We start from the raw sequence: 17,593 nt of genomic DNA on the forward strand, positions 1-17,593 counted from the left end.
GAAATATCTCGTGGTTCAATTCAACTTTCACAATTGTTTTAAAACTATGATCTACATATAAGAAAAAAAGCTGACTTAAAAAATTCAATTTTATTTCCATTTTTATTTTTCAAAAGGAAATAAAAACTAAAAAATATGCAATTTTTCTTCATTCATGTATTCAGTACAAATTAATATTAAAAATATTTACCTTTTTTTTATTCTTCTCTATTTCTTTTAATAATAATAAAAATTTTTTCACTATACTTTACTTTATAAAAAGCTTTTGCCAAACTATCTCGTCATATAGGCAAATTTAACGCTAAATCAACAGTGATGAATTATGAAAATTGCTCAGGTAAACCGATGCGCGGCGGTGGCGGTTATTAAGAAAGTTTCCGAACAAGTTGGCGCTCTCGTTCGCAGTTTGCTTTCCGCATTCCCCGGCTGACTGCCACGAGCTTACTCTGGCAACCATCAAGTTTGAATCGAGTTTTCGGCAGTTCGGGACAGGGAGGCGGTGTTTGCCGTGGCTCATAATCATATCGCGCGCGCCGAGCCGGTTTCTTTCGCCCACCAGCATCTCATTACTAATAATGGCGGCGCGCGGCAGTATCAAAAAGTGTTCTCTCTCTGTTCTCCTCGGAGAAGTGTTGACTTTCAGTTTAACGTCTGGCTGTTTACTTTGGAAGGAGAGTGTGCCGTGGGTGTATTTAGTCATTGTTCCTCGACGGCACTCAATCAGGGATGAGCCGACCGGCCGTGTTTTCGCTCGGCGCACAAGAAAGATATTCATTCATCCCCCCTGTCCGTCTCTCTCTCGGCCTAGCATTCTGTCTAATTAAACAAACAAGAAACAGATTCCGAGGCGCGCACGCGATAAATCGAGGTGCGCCTAATGGAAAGGTAGGTAGGTCTCTCTCTCCAAAATAAACACGCGCGCCGGGCACAATTAAAGCGCTGGTAATAAAAGTCTCGAACGTCGGGCTCTGGATAAATTGGGAATAACAATAAGGGAGAGCTATTGATTCGAACGAGCACGGAAGAGAGAAACGATTGGTGGCGCAACGTCTATTAATAAATATACACGAGGAACAAAGGAGGGCAAGGGATTAGTGATAAAATCGGCTCCCTTTTGCTTTGGAAATGATTTGTTCAATAAGGCTGGTGAAAAATAATCAATTACATCACCTTTTGCCCTTTTTTTATATAAAAATAGCAAAGGATTTGTCTAAATTATTAATTCTCAGTGATTTTAAATATCTTTGATGATTAAAAAAATTATAACTTTTTCGTTCTATAGAATAATTTTCTAAAATTAAATTTTAATAATCCAGAAATTTTGATATTTATTTTGAAAAATAAAAAAAAGCAGCAGAAATACTTTCAATATATTGCACAAAATAACCATTTTGCACCAGCCTAAATAATTTATCTCGTTTTATATTCCCTGAAGCAGACACCATTAATTAATTCCCGCAGCAGCCGAACAAAACATTCTTATCTCGCGCCGGTTCAAATCGATTCGGTCCAGAGTAAACAATCGGTCGGCGGCGCAATAATATTATTAATTCATCCAACGTCTCGTTTCGCCCCTTCCGGAGGCAAAAAGGGCCTCCGCCCATTTGCATGTCCCAGCGTACACACATATTTTCGCCGTGCCGAGATAACGAGGCGCCGAGCAGGAAGAACAAAAGTTGCGAGAGAGATTTAGTGCGCCGTCCGCGATACCTTATAATTATCTTTTCCATACCGGCGGCAAAGCAGCGCCTGCTGGAAACGAAGGTATGCATCGAGCACGGCAGGTCGGCAGCGCCGGCTGCATAGGGTTTATCCATCATTGTGCGCCGGAGTCACGTATATAGCCGAGTTACTCTGCATGCCTTTTCCTCACGCGTGCAATCGTAAATGTGTTTTATTATTGCAGCCGGAGGAGAGCGAAGTCGCTTCTTTTGCATAAATTGTGTGTGTGTCGGCGAGACGTGAATCACACTGCAAATGGCCCAGGGGTTTATATCAGAATGGCTGGATTTTATTTGGAAGTGGGCCAAAATTTCATAGCGAAACACGTCCGTGGTTTACGCTTGTTTGTTTTGAGGTAGAGAAATTCTGTTTTACTTTATGGCGTGCTCAATTTTTATATATAAAACAGGAAGGAATATTAAGAAAAATTTTTCATATTTTTCTTCTTTTGTTGTTTAGGATTCTCTCTCTCTCACTTTTATTTTTTTAAGGAAGCCTTTTGAAGAAAAATCAGTGAATATTCTTTGCCTTCTTTTCCAACTTACAACCCAAAACCAATAATCTCCTTTGCATCACTTCTCGGAGGCCCTCCAAGTCGGCAGCATATTTGAACGCGAATTTTTCCCTCGGTGCCGACTGAGTCAGAGCAGCGGCCAGAGTGAGAGAGTGCGCGCTGCAGAGGATTATTGACTTTGAGCTGGCGGGTCCAGCAGCCACTTCCTCCTAGCCTATTTGCATAAATAAAACAGGCCAAGGGGAAGAAGAAATGCCGGCACTACCGTATTATGTGCGTGCGCCGCGACTGCTGGGGGACGGATGAATTTACAAGGGTGGAAGAAAGAAAATTTAGAGACAACGCTGTGACAAAAAAGAGCGCGCCACCCGACCGAGAGAAGGAGCGGTGGCCTGAAAAAAAATTCGGCTCGGCGCACCGCGCATTTCGACAATTATTTTGAGGCCCCTGCGTGAGAAAAAGAAGCGGCGGCAACACACCACTATCTCCCCAGGAGAGGGCAATCCATCATATTTATATAAACTAGGAAGAGAGGGTGAAATCAGTTGATGACGAAAATAGACAGAGCTGTGATAGATCGCCCCGCATTGTCATTATAGGTCGCCTGGTCTCGTCTGGAAATCTCCGAATTTACTTGGCTATAGAGGCCTGCATTGTTGCTCTGAGTTGAGTTTGATATCGATTAGTGCAGGTGGAATGTAGGAAATAAATTTGGACACAGAAAATATTTGATTGTTATATTTAAGAATAATAATTATATATATTTTTGATTCACTAAAAAAATGATTCCACCAACAGCGTAAAAATAAATATTTAAATTTATTAAAAAATTTTAATTAATTATTAATTCAGCATTTCCATTTTCATAAATTTTCTTAATGTTGAATACAATTAAGTTTCAATATTAAACTTGTTTACTTTCCATTCAATTAAAATTTAAAACGTTGTTGTTTCAAAGGAAAATATTTCAAATAAATGAGCAAGTTTCATATAATTAAGTGATCAAAGACTAGGCCAGCCCCGCACTCAACCCTTTCAGCACGTGCGAATCATCAACTTCCCCCACTGATCAAAGAGCCGCAACGTCCTCCAGACTATAAATCTCCGGAAATAAATTAGCAGCACATTGACCATCTGTGCATGCGTCTTAATCTTTTAATTAAGCCTGGCAAGAAAGAACTAGGGCCAGTGGGCACGTGCAGAACTCTAATTGTGCGAGGGGCCGCGCCGCTCGCTCCAGACCCAGAGATTTCGGCATGCAGCAGCCACGGCGCAATTACAGTGACTGAGTCAGATATTTGACTCTTGTACCCCAAATAGTCATCAATCACCAGCCAACGTCTGCGTGCCCAGGCCCTAAAAAATACACACTCTGAAAGAGGAGGGAGTTGGTTGGTTGCCCCGGCCGACGAAATCACCCCCTTCGTGCTGCTCGCATAGATACAGCAAGATGCTCCCGAGCTATTTTAAAAGCAATTGAACCAAATTATTTACAAACATAAATAAAATAAATGGACCGTTTCTAATTTGGTTTATCCTATCTGCCGAGGGTGCGTCGAGGGGCTTTTGGGCTTGGGAATCAGGCCAAACGATCGCGAACTTGCGCATGCAAAAAAAGCTGGGAATTGATCATGCTCTTGGGCGGTGTGGGAACATGAGGCCTGTAAATTGGAATTTTTATTGCCTGCAATTACTTTCATTCACTTCTGAATTGCTAAGTGGGAGTTTTATAATGGCGAGAAAATCCACACATTTGTGCTAAATACAAAATAAAGAAATTATGAATTTTTTTATACTAAAATTTTAAATTTTAATGTGAATTAATAAAAATAACCAAAGTTTCTGTTTCTTCTGATACAACTCTCGCGGTAGAGAGCGAATTAAATTTGATTAGGCCACGAAACGCGAGCCACCATGAAACAACCGAGCGAACCCCGAGACGCGGCGCCAGACCAAGCAACAAGGACGCGACGTCGTCGTCAGGACGAGCTCTTGTTAAAAGGTAATTTAATTGAAACCCCTTCCTTTCGCGTGTTATTTACATGCGAGGCGGCGATATAATAAAGTTGGCTCTGGGCTCGTTCGTCGCCGCCGCCGCTTGTATCAACTAACCGAGCCGAGTAATACAACTTTCAGGTTTGTCTTAGCAACGAGTTTGACAAGGAACCAACAAAAGAACTTGCTCCTACGTACGCCTTCCGTCGTCGCTCAGGTTAAAAGTAAAGTCTGACTTTCGACTGGAAAAATATTTAGATTCGCTTTTCACTTTGATTTTTTTTTTCAGCCCAACGCTCGCTTCAGCTCTCTCAATCTGCCAGCGATGCAAAATCAACACAGGGCGGCGCTGTTCATTTTGTTCCATTGCTCGTGGCAGTCAAACATTAATATCCTGTCACGTCTGCCTTCCTGCAGACTCCGAGGAAAACAAATAAACAGAGAATCGCTGCGAATTCAATAACAAAGCTGGCGTGAGCTTTTGCCGTGTGCCTGCAGATCACACACAACGCAACGAGCATGCTAATTAAACGCGTCTGTTTAGACTATGTGGTTTGCTTCCTTGATCAGCAGATCAACATTTTATTTCAAAAATCACCCAATTTATGAATTTATATAATTTTTAAGGCCAGCAAAAGAGGCATACAACATTTTTGTGGAGAAATACGTAATTCACAAAAATAAAATATTTTTTAAAGTCAAACAAAAAGAAATTACTTATTTTATTAATCGAATGCAGGCAAAAAAGTGGCATTGTCGCTTATTAATTTTAAAAATATTAAAAAGGCTAAAAAAATGTATAGCCCTCGTAATTATTATTGCTGTTTATTTGTCCACATTGTTACAAATACATTGTTTACATTTCATTGTTGAAAAGAATTTATTTAAAAAAAAAGGAATTGTTGGAAAAAACGGCACCGCCACTAGCAAGAATTTTGCTACAACTTCCCAGGTAAAAAAAACCAACCGCAGACTAAATTTAAGTTTTTGTTCTTTTCATTTAAATCATTTTATTATTTAGATGAAAATTGATAATTTGATGCCAAATTTAAATAATTAAAATTTGACAGGTAAATCATTAGTTAAAATTGGTGATAGTTTGACCCTCAACAATAAAAAAAATAAAATTAAAAATGGAATAGACGAAAGTTCCATTCGCGTTACTCATTTGCAAACCACTGCACCAAAGAGCCCAAAACTCGGCGGCAGCGTTTCTGCGGCACGGTAAATATTTAATTAGAATCGTTAGCAGCAGTTGAGGCGAAGGTGTGCTGCGAGTGCTAAATAACACCTCATCACCGGCGTCGCCATCAGCGAGAACGTCGTCGGTGCCGTATGTACCTGCAAAAGGTATCCACGCGCAACTTTACAAGATTTGTCGCTCATCAAAATTATCTTTACGGAGCGGCGACGGCGCCTCTTTGACTAGCGATGCGTGCGTGCATGAACCTATCTTGATAATTATGGCAAAGTTTGCAGCCTCCTTATGTGCGACGGCACCACCAGGGCTGTTTATTATACGCTCGTCTTTTGGCAGCGGGTTTTTAATATTCATTCAATACAGCCGCACCGAGAGAAAACGAGAGGCTGCAGAATTCTAAATACCGCGTCGCCCAAACTTTCTTTTTGTATATACGCGGTTTTTAATACCCCTCGACGCTGGCTGCATGATGGAATTTGGTGAAAAGAGATCCGGCACCATGTGTTTACATTTTGAGGAAACGCCGCCGTTGCCGCCGCGCGCCCTTCTCATACCCTCGGCGCACCGTGAATTAATCTGCGCCTGTAATAAAGGAAAAAGGAGTTGCTGCCGCCCTCGCAGCTGCTTTCAAATGTATTTTACATTTGCCAAGAAAAGAGTCGCTGCTTTTTTGCTGATTTTAATTACTCGAGTGAATAATTTGCATTTTAATTTCGTCTGCCGCTTTTCGCGTCTCCTTGGGCTCTGGAATCGATTTCGTGAGTGAAGCTGCACGAGCGCAGGTTGAAATTAATTAAATCTATTACGGCCGCGCGCACGGAGAAACAAACAGCGCGACATGAAACATGGCGACAACTGCGAAATGTAATTTGAGCACGCACGTTTTTCTAAAACGCTGCTGGTGGTGATAAAGGCGTCCGAAGGAAGAAAAAAAAATATAAAAAAAGAAGACGGGGAAATTAAGGTCTGCGTGGCGTCGCCCGGCTCTCCTTCTTCTGAGCACATTTTTTATCGGTTTGAAGTTGATTTAGACAAATTGCAAGTCGATTGGGCGATGAATTTCCTGCAATAGGAAATTCTCATTCGGCAGTGCAGACCCAATTCCAAGATGAATGACGCACAAGCGGACATAGAGGGAGGCTAGGAGCGGGCGAGAAAAAAAGTCTCATCGCCAGAACGGAATCTGGCGGTGGAAATGAGTGTCTAAAAGCGTTGATTACAAACCACTTTACCTCACCAGCGTAACTTTCCTTGCATTAAAACAAGAGATATTAAGCAGTGCAGCTTTTCCTTGAGATTAGAATTTTCCATGTTTGTGATAGGAAAATGTTTTGTAAAGATGAATAAATAGATATTTATTTTTTATTTTTTTAAACTTTGAAATGCAGTGTTTTTAAATTGAAGTGTTTTTTGGTTTTAATGATATAGAAATTTAATTTAATCTAATTTTCATTGATTTCCAATTTCAATTTAATATTTTAATTTTTTCCTGATACAATACAGTCATTTTATTTCAATCATTTATGATTCAGAGATATGATCAAAGATATTTTTCAGAAATAACTCCCCTTCTAAAAAATTTCAGCCCTTTCCTTCGTTCCATCAATGCCCAGCAACGTTTTTGAAGCCTGTCGCATTTTTTAGTCGGCGGCGGGCCTGCATTCCGCGCTGACTTGATAAACTGTCAGTCTTCCGCTGATCAAAGAAGTTTTAATAAAAATTCAACGCATGATGGATCGCTGGCGTTCGACACGAGATTCGTTCCTTTGAATAAGGAAAAAGCGGCCGTGAAATAAGAAGTGTATTGTGTTTGTTGATCTGCTCGCGGATTCCTCAAACTCACACTTGCACGACGCAGTGCGGCGCAATCGTAATGCAGACCTCGGCGAACAAACATCAGCAGGCGCGTTTCTCGTCTCAAGCGGCGTTTTTTGCATCGCACGCTTTCTTGATGTCACTATCATAATATCTCGGGAGATTTAAGCGGCCGGGAAAAACGCGGCGGAAAGGAATCGATCCCGACCGCTCGCCGCCGCCGCCGAGATCTTATTATCGATACTCCGTCGGCCGAGCGAGAAAAAAAAAATCCGCAGGCACGTCCCGCACTTTTCGAGCAGAGCCCGATTGAATTATCACGTCTGCTCTCTCAGACTAGCACGGCTTCATAAAAAGCCGGTCTTTTGGGAATATTTTGAAAATTGTAGCGCGTCTCGGCGCAGCCCCAATGCGTGCAGACACCGAGACTTGCTTGGCGAGAGGTTGTAAAAAAATTTTACAACACAGACGCAATTTATCTTGTCATTTGTTTCATCCCTCTAACGGGTCTTGCTTGTTAACTGCTTGGGCGGAGGGGCTGTTAGCTATGCATGCAGCGTTTTGCTTTTCAGAGGGGTGTTTAGCTTACAAACAATTTCAGAATGCTCAGAAAATCCTTTTGAGGAAAATACGGGTAGTGAGAAAAACTCAAAAGAATAAAAATAGATAAAAGAAAAGAAATGCATCAATTGCTTGTAATAATTAATAAATGAATTCTTGTTTGTCTTCTTCTCTATTTTGTAAATCATTTTTAATTAAATAAATTCTTTTTGAGTAACTAAATGCCATTATTCGTAATAAAAAAATACAATATTGAATAAAATTTTTAATTTATTTTCGGCCATATTTTAATAAATTCATGTTTATTGAAAATTGCTCCTTAATTGAAAAGTAATGAACAGCAAATTTATGAAGCGTAATTTCAAAGTTAACTAGGCGTCGTGAATATTTCATGCGTGAAGCAATTCGGGGTGCGTCTGGGATTTTTTAATTAGCAAAAAATATACGCGCTCGTTCGCTCCTCCCCCGTTGGCCAAAGCAATTCGGTCATAAACCCGAATGAATATTGCAAGGAGAGCAAAGCAAATTAAATATTTCAGTGTCCATCAACGCTGAAATATGCACGGCAGAAAAGGGCGAGGGTTTCGCCGCCAGGATCGATAGGGAGTGAAAAAGAGAAGCGCGGCAAAAAGAGAACTGCACCCAAAGGCGTGATTTGACTTTGGAATATCGCGCTCGCTGTACTCACACACTTTCTCTCGCTTTTCAACTTTTTGCCGACCATTTTTATACTCTTTTCCAGCCAAAAAATCGCCCTAAAGCAGTCGGCATTACAGTCAGAAGCGTTTTATTGTTTTCCCACACACGCACACGCAAGAACAAAAAACAAGCGGCGAGGTCGATAATTGGAACAGAGATGACAAAAACAAATTCGCAAATCTCTCGGGGCTTTCCACGGGCCAATAATGAGCGCCGACATTAAAATTTCAAACTTTCGTCCTTCACAGCAGAACGTTGGTGCTTTTTGCATTTAAAATACACACGGCGGGAGAGATGTAATGACGAGCCGAAAAAGCGGGCTTATGTGTGTAAATACGACGCACTCTCTCTCATCTATTCATTAGGGCAGGTGGAAATTCGGAAGGAGCTTTTTGTGCCTCGTCGCGTTTTTCGCTTTTCGCATAATCAAACGCGCAAAACCGGTGGGCGTATAAAGTGCGTGCGTGTGTGTGTGTCTCGTCGTTTTTATATTTGGGCACAAAGACGCGGGGGCGAATCTGCTCTGCTCCTCTCGCGAAAGACCCACCCGGCTCAGCTCATCTAAGTGCATTTACAATCGATAATCGATTAAGGGGGCCCGAAGAAGACGAAGTGCTGCTGGTGGCTGAAGGACGAGCCTCGTCACACAAAACACGCCCTCAAAAAGTTTTCCACTGGTGACAAGCAAAAAGGAGATTTCCTTTCATGTAATGGCCTAAACAAGAACGAGATAATCTCGCAAGAGCTATGACAGATACAAACATGCCCCGAAAAAAAGTATATACGAGAGGCAAAAGGAGCTCGCGCAGATTCCGTGGGTAATATTATCAATCTTGGCTGGCTGCTGCCGGGAAAATGCGGAGTCAGCCGGGCGTTAAATGGGCTCCACAGAAAAGAGATGCAGCATCCGAGAACGAATTCATTAAATTTTCTGTGCGGCCTTTTGCGCTAATTCGCTCGCGTGTGTATAATGGGTGTGATTGAATTTCATTGTGCTGCCGTCGCGACGACTGCGATCGATTTGATCACATAATAAAGCCTCAGTATTTCAAAACCGTTATGGAACTTTTAAGGAGCGTTTAATTTTCAGAATATTGAATATTTTTTATTAGATCATAATATCATAAAATAATAACAAAACAAATGTGTTTAAATATTTTTTTCAAGCTACAAATTTGTGGCATTAATTTTTAAATTTATACCGATTGGCATTGAAAAAATATTTCAAAATATTTGAAATATAATCACGTAAGAAATTAAAAAAAAATGTATAATTTTCAGATCCTTTATTTAATATCCAATGAAAAGAGGACTGTAATTGTATAAATAAAACGAGAGGAAAAAGATTAAAAACAGACTAGTTCATGTAGAAGCAGCTCAATTACCCAGCTGTCTTTAATCTTGGGTGGATGAAAACTGCTCTCGCACACAATGTGTATATTAGCCTGCGCTCCACAGCTCTCGGCAACCAACGAGTCTAGCTTTCTATGAAAAGACCGCGCCTTAACCGCATTAAATTGATTAAAGCTGCATGCTGAGAGACGCCATTTCGCAGCATGCTGGAATGCTCTCATTTTTCCAAAGTGCTCTGTTGCATACGTGATGAAAACACAGAGTGGGAAAAGGGATGAAAGTCGCTCAAAAGCAGACCGGAGTGGTGCATCTGAATTTAAAAAGCCGCAGGCGAGGCACTAAACAAAAGTGGCTTCGCGGCTGGAAAAATGGCGCTGCACCCAGTCCGACGAGCATTAAAATAATGAAGCGCCGGCGTTTAGATAAATTATTTATCAAGAAGTGCAATTGGCGGGTTGTGCGCGCCGACGAGTCTCTCGTGGGTAGGTGCGAAAAGAAGAAGGAAAAAAAAACATTCCGCCGTCTCGAGTGAGTGGAGGAGCCGCTGGAGCTGCCACACTCACACAATATTACACACACCTCTTCTTTCTGCGCCCGTGCCTCGCGCGCTGCCACCGAGACGAGTTATAAATTATTAATCCGCCTAGCATTATGTCACGTTAGGAAAAAGAACGCGGCTGTTTATTCTGCCAACGACGCGGAGGCGGAAAAGAGGAGGATGCATTCATATACACAAGACACAATCATGAATGTGTCTGCCGAGCGAAAGAGAAAAACCAGTCCTTATAGCTTTTTATCCACTGTCTGGTTGGGCACAAAATTTTCTACAAAATCCAGGTAATAAATATAATAAAATAATAAAAAAGCTATTTAGGCAAATCAAAACAAAGGAAATTATTTATTTCAATATTTAAAAATAAGTTATTTGAATTTCATTTTTTATATGTAATTTTTTTAATTTTTATTTTTGTGTGTGACTTTTGGGATTTGAAAATCAGGATTTTATCACTTTCAACATAATTCCAAGTTAAAATTTTGCTCGTGTTCCCAGCTGAAGTTAAGAGTCTTGTTGGGTAACAGAGAACGTGAATCCAAAGCAGACGTGACCTAGTGAGCAAGGGCTATTCATTACCATGCATGCATTCATTCATCCGAGTACAAGCGGAGCGAGAGTGGTGCCTCTGAAAGAAGAGGTCAGAAAGAGGCAGCGAATGTCAAGAAGAGAGCAGAGGCTTCTCTATTTCGGTGATGCATATTTTATGCGCGCCGTCCGTTTTTCCAAAGCCCTCGTGTCGACGGACGAAATAAGAAAGAGAGAGGAGACATTGCACGGGGCAAAAACTTTTGGCTACATCAAAGCAACTTCTTGACATTTTTTGCCGGCGGGTCACTCCAATTTCACGGATGGACATTGTGACGGTGGCGCGATAAATTCGAAAAGAGCAAAGTTTGCCTCGGCTTCATTTTGTACAGAATAATAACAAAGCCTGTCCGGCCTGCGACATGAACAAGCCAAGTTTCTGTAGCCAGAGCCAACTCTTTTTTTCTGGCGAAATGGAGCTGCTCTGCGGCTTGGTGCATTTTTGTTTTATTTGCATGAATATCTCTCTCTGCTGGCGGTGCACTCTCTTTGCGCCGCTTTTTTGCTGGCAGGAGCTCAGCAGACATCTCATTCCACGATCTATGTTAATATTTCAAGCTTTTCGAATGCAAATCTGTCCGACAGCACGACAAATGGCGGCGGTGCACTTGCGAAATGTGACACAGGTGCACACGGACATCTAAATTGGAGATGCAGCTTTTTATCTTGGAATGCAACGTGACACCAGTAGTTTCTTATACAGACCAAAAATAAATATATGCATCAAAAATAGCAGCAAAAGGACTAAATAATTTCTTCCAAGGTATCCTTTGAAATTCAAACAAATTTTAAACAAATTAATTATCACCTGATCAGTAATTAAAAAATATTAATTATGGAAGTTTTAGCAAAATTCTTGATATTTTTGGTGCCGTTTTTTCCAACAATTCCTTTTTTATAATCAATTTTTTTCAACAGTTGAATTTAAATGTAAACACAATGTATTTGTAATAATGTAAACAAATAAACAACTTCCAAATTAATTTCTTCAGTCAGCTTCTTAAATTTAATTCAAATTGAACTTTTGAATTTTAATAAATTTTATTGTGAAACAAAACTTATACTTATAGTTTGCACCCTGTCGCAGTACAGCTGATTTGCATGTTGATTCGACAAACAACAACGACAAGCAACTAAACATAAATATTGCAGCTGCCGTGTAAATTTCTTGCGCAGGAGAGCCATATAATTATTATTTGCGCACCGTGACAAATTGAGTAGTTGCACTCGGTGCATAATAATTATACCCGTGCGCGGTGCATGTGGTCGTAAATGTCAAGAAGTGCCGCTTTTTGTCCACCCACTTTACGAGCCATGTTTATGGACGCTTCGATAAAATGCCACTTAACATAAATATAAACCGGTGGTGATAATCGGACCGGACTGCCCGCGTGAGAAAAAACGGACAGCGGCGCAATAATATTGTATTTGTGAATGGGGCGCGCGTTCAGAATGGCCGTTAATGGATTTTTAATATCCCTCTTCGATCATCTGCCCGCCGAGTGGAGAGCTTTAATGCATTGCGAGATAAAAAGTTTTGAAAAAAAGTGGAAAGCCAACGAGAGATATAGTAATAGGGGCACCTTTTAACTCTTTCCATTTAGATATCGGTACAGTTCAAATATTGCCGGAGCTCTGCTTAATTTATAACTAGCTTGGGTGCACGCTTTTATGGTAATTACGTGGATTATAAACAGTTGGAGTTTCATGCTCACGGTCGTTAAAGCTGTACATAATTAGAGACGGAATAGAATCATGCGACCGACCTTTGGCATTCCGAAACGCTTCGGTCAAAGAGACTTTAGAATTGGAATGTTTTGGCGCAGATTTTATTGCGTGCAGCGAGAGTGAGCTATTTAAATTTCAGTTTTATAAACAACTTCAAAGTCTTTAGAATTTTCTGTGAATTTTCTGGAAATTAATTTCACTTTTATAGGAATAAATTTTTGTTGCAAGGCTGCAAAATTAATTTCATCTTCCTGGTGGTGAAACTCGTCCCTGAGCGCCCGACACTCTGGCAAATCTTCCTCTCGGCTGTGCTAAAACCTTGAAAGCCAATAAAACCACCCCAAGAGGCCACTTCCCGGGGCTCAAATTTTGCAATTAAGACTGCCGAGCACAAAATCCGGTGGAATTAGCTGCCCCCGCGCCTTGCACCGCGCGCGGATCTATCTCGCCGTCCGAAGAAGACACGGCGCTTTGCTAATGAATTCATGGCGGGTCAAGACAAGCTAGTCTTGTTTTAGACAAACACTCAGGTTGCGACGAACGGGTTGATGTTTGCTCAAAGCAAATCTGCTCCCCCAACGGCAGTGTATATGAATAAATTAATTCTCGGTGGCAACAAAAGCAAGAGCGCGCGGACTAAGACGTCGCGAGAATAAGATAATCTAATAAGAATTATGAACTCGGACGGAAACGTTGCACTATTATTTATTTATTATGGCGGCGGCGGTGGTTTGAATAAGAGACTTCTGGTGGCAATTTATTCCGATCCCTTCGCCATTCACAAGGCAGCGTCGCTGAGCAAATATTATCTCCTCTCTGCTGTGTTGCAAGTCCCGAATCAATACACACGTGCGGATGGCACTGGTCGTCCCTCGCTCTCTCTGCTTTAATCAAACCCCTTTGTGTTATTACGGCGGTCGTCATTACTAAATGTATGCACTGGTTTCGAGCAGTAAGTCAACATCGCCTCTCTCTCGTCTGAATCAACACCAAAATAATCATAGCTGCACACGCTGATGGGGTTGCCGTTGGTAATTGACGAGACACACGTCCGAAAGCTGCGCGGAAATGAGCAAAAATTACGGAACCCTTTCATTACATACCTGCCGCGCCCTTTGACGGCCGCAGTGGGGATCATTTTTGTGGAAATTCCGCACTTTCAAAGGGCCGCAGCCATTTTTCAGCCGGCTGCGAGTTGCAATTAAAAGTACAAAGACTTGGCCGGCTGAGTGTATTTTATATACCCCTTCATGAGATGCGAAACTATTATTTGCGTGGCATTAAAGAGGTTAAAGCTAGGATTAAAATTAAAAAGCCATCCAGACGGTAAGCAAGACTAAAGAGGCAAAAAAACCTTAAGTATGATAAACATGCAAATTATATGTGACTTTTCCAACGAATTCAACAAAATTTTTGCCACTTAATTGCATGATAAGTTGGTGGCTAATTGTGCAGTCTCAAATAAATCTATTCCAGTTTGGTTTTAAATTTTAGGGAAATAAGTGAAATTAAAAAAAAAATTCGGTCTTGTCTCTAAAACTTTAAAATTTTACTGATAATTACTATTAATTTTATTATTTAATTCTTTTATTTGTAATATTACATGAAATAAAAGTATTAATTTAACTTTTGTTTGAGATTAATTGTTTCTTTGTTTAGATTTTTTAAATCAAAATATAGATTAATATTTCAAATTTTAAGATCAAAATTTATTAGATTATATAAATATAATAATTTTGTTAAATCAAAATTTATAATAAATATTTATTTTACTAGTTCAATAAGTTATTAAAAATATTGAAAAAAAATTGTATGCAATTCGAGTTACATAATTAAACATAAAAATGTTTTTTAGAAAAAAATTATTTTATTTAATTTTAATTCATAAAATATACTTCTACGTTTAATTTTTATAAGTTTGTTAAAAAATTTAATACTACACGCCGAAAGAAAACATTAATGCTACTCTATGGGATGTGCTATGCAATTTCAAAATTTGGTCAGCCATATTTAATTTTGAATCCCCTCGGCACGCGAATAAGACGACGGAACAATTTTCCAGGGCAGTTTCCAGCATTGCGGGGGAGAGCAGCAATTTATTCGTCTGTGGCAATTTATTGCGGGCCGATGCAAACATTCAAATTTGTGGGTGCGCACATACAACAAATGATTTTGTCACTTTTATCTCCTTTGTTTAGCATAATTCGCCGATATTTATTCCGCGCGGTGCGACCGCTTAAATGCATTCATATTCGGGGCGGCGGCGCCGACTAATGGCACTTTCTGGCGCGATGATGCATCGGCATCCGACGCAAAGGTAAATATTAATGCCGAGCACTCACTCTCTCGCCGGCAAATGGATTATTGCAATAACGCGCCGTCTGATAAATTGATGGCGGCTGCCGTCCTGCTGCTGCTGCTGCTGCAGGTAATTATCAACAACACTACTAATGCAATTTGGGTCACCAAATATTGAGGACTGCTGCTGCTGTGGCGTTGGTTGCATACCCGAGTCTGAACCGAATGCGGTGCGGCGGCGGCGGCAGGCGCAATCAATACCCTATTACGCGAGCGAACGGATTTTCTCTCTGTGTGTACTTCTGTGCTGGTGGGCGGAGGGCTCGCGCTAATCACCTTGCAATTGGAAAGTTTTATCGCCGCACTGCCTCTGCTTGATGATGCTTTTGCGGGCCGGCGATTTGTTGCACGTGGCGTGTGCAATCGTATTGATTGATTCTGCAGTAAAAAGGCACGGCTTTGTTCCACTTACGATTGAATCAGAGCTAATTTTGGTCTTTTATATGTGTGTGTAGAAATTTGCTTTGTAAGGGAAAATCGAACCCCGCTTTTCATCTCTAAAGCAAAATGATCAAAAAATTACCTTTTACTTCTTTAATATTTTTATATTTTTGCATAGAAAAAAATTAAAAATCATTGAAAGGGCAACTGAAAGTTTTTTTTTATCTATTTACCCAGTTTAATTTAAAAAATTGCTTTTTTCTCAAAATATTTGAGCAATTAATTTTGTATTCCGTGTAAATTAAAAGTTTAGTTTTATCATAATCTGCAATAAAATGATAAGATACAATTTTTTAACACTTCTCTGTTTTAAACAAAAGGCAAACAAGAAGTACTTGAGGAAGCAATCAGGCTCAATTGGCCAGCTAAAAGCGCAGTTTTTTTTACACAGCAGAACGCCTTTTTTCCTCTCCGCACCACCCCATAAACACATCTTACTCTAGAAGCACCTGCAAAAACCCATTTCGCTTTTGTTCCCCGCGCTCTCAAGTAGTTTTGCGCCCCTGTTCGTTTCCTCCTCCTTGGTTTTGTCGACGGTGCGTTGCGTAATAACGCTGTCAGATTTAAATTATTTTAAGGGGGTGTTCGCCAGTTACTCGGGCCATTTATTGACCGTAAATATCCCGGCTAAATCGCCCAGCGCCGCACTTGTTATGTATATATCTGCCGACCCGCCTCCTTGTTTTTGTTTTCGGAACACGGCGACGTCGGCTGGGACGAAAATCCTCCCAATTTAACACAACGGAAAATTAAATTCGCCCCGCTGCAGTGGTCGACGTTGCTAAGCATGCAGATAGCTACAAACAAGAGGAGCGCGAGCTGAAGTTGTTTCCTTCCCCTTGTGTTTTTATGCACGTGCATGCATGAGCGAATTCCATTTTATTCCTTTTGTTTCAGCTAACAACAGTCAGATAAAATGCCGCAGACCGGGTGACTGCTTGGATGTGTGTTGATACGACAAAGAGCGCGAGTAGTGCACGGAGCAGCAATTCTTTTTATTAACTTTGCCGTACAAAAGGAGCGGAGATGTAATGTCGCCGCTTGCCAATAATAATCGACTCCAAACTTCATTTCCCGGCTCTATAACTTTATTGGCTCCAATCAGGGCCTTCTTGGTGCAGGCAAAAATCCAATAGTTTTAATGCCTGTTCTGCAAGTTTGCGAAAAGAACTCGAACGTTGCATAAGAGACCATTGAGCTGAGTGCATAAAAGTAATTTGAGGAAAGAGCAAATTGCTTCCAACTTCAATGAATTGGACTGTCTTTGCAAATTCAATTAGGAAAAGGTATTTCAATTTGTGTTCAAAGTGAATCGAACGGAACAAGAAAATTCATAATTACGGACTCTTGAAGTCTCACATTCAATCTACTTCAAATCACTCAAGCCTTGTTCCTCGAGACGGTCTCGTTTCTATAGATACACAACACCATATGTGACATCTGCCTGTCGCTCCGGAGCCATAAAACCCGGCAACATCGAGTCGGGCAAGTGAAAAAGTCATCATTATTACCTATCTATCTAGGCCGATGTCCCCGAGGGGCACGCCCCCGTTCGTGCGACTGTTTACTTGTTCTCTTTTAGTGGAACATTCGCCCAGCTGGCTGTTTACCCTTAAACGGGGCTGTTTACAGGAAATTACGCCCGCCGCAAGGCGAGAGGTAAGTAAGTGATGATGGGAACGGAGGCTCCATTTTTCAGCTGCGGCTCGTAAATTAGGATTACAAAAGAATTCGCGCTCCAAAAGGAAGGTGTCGGTACATAAGAGTTCAAAGCTGTTGCGGTGCCCTTTCGCGCAAAGAAGGCGAGGGGATTACACGAGCGCCGCACTACTGGAGTATCGGGTTGCTCAAAGCCGCGACCTTTCCGCCGCCGAGCTACATAAAAATGATATTCTCGACGGCGTGCATCGCCCGTTAAGGGCGAATTTTTATTTCTCCGAATGCCAGAGGCTCGTAAAATCAAGCCATGTTTGCCGTGTAAATCAATGAGAGGCGGCCCGAGCAGATGGAGCAGCCGCCGGATTTATCATCGCGCCGTCTTCTGAATATTTAAATTCCCATCCGC

At 41.0% G+C, this 17,593-nt stretch overlaps 1 protein-coding gene across 3 annotated transcripts in view; it reads right to left on the reverse strand.

Moving 5' to 3' along the window:
- The window catches only part of LOC132200776 (teneurin-m), a 254,189-nt gene that overhangs the window by 33,903 nt on the left and 202,693 nt on the right, over positions 1-17,593 (reverse strand). The gene's annotated exons all lie outside the window — the stretch shown is intronic.

Source organism: Neocloeon triangulifer, unplaced genomic scaffold, assembly GCF_031216515.1.
Source record: "Neocloeon triangulifer isolate White Clay Creek 2 clone unplaced genomic scaffold, ASM3121651v1 ptg000014l, whole genome shotgun sequence".
In the NCBI taxonomy this organism is placed as follows: Eukaryota; Metazoa; Arthropoda; class Insecta; order Ephemeroptera; family Baetidae; genus Neocloeon; species Neocloeon triangulifer.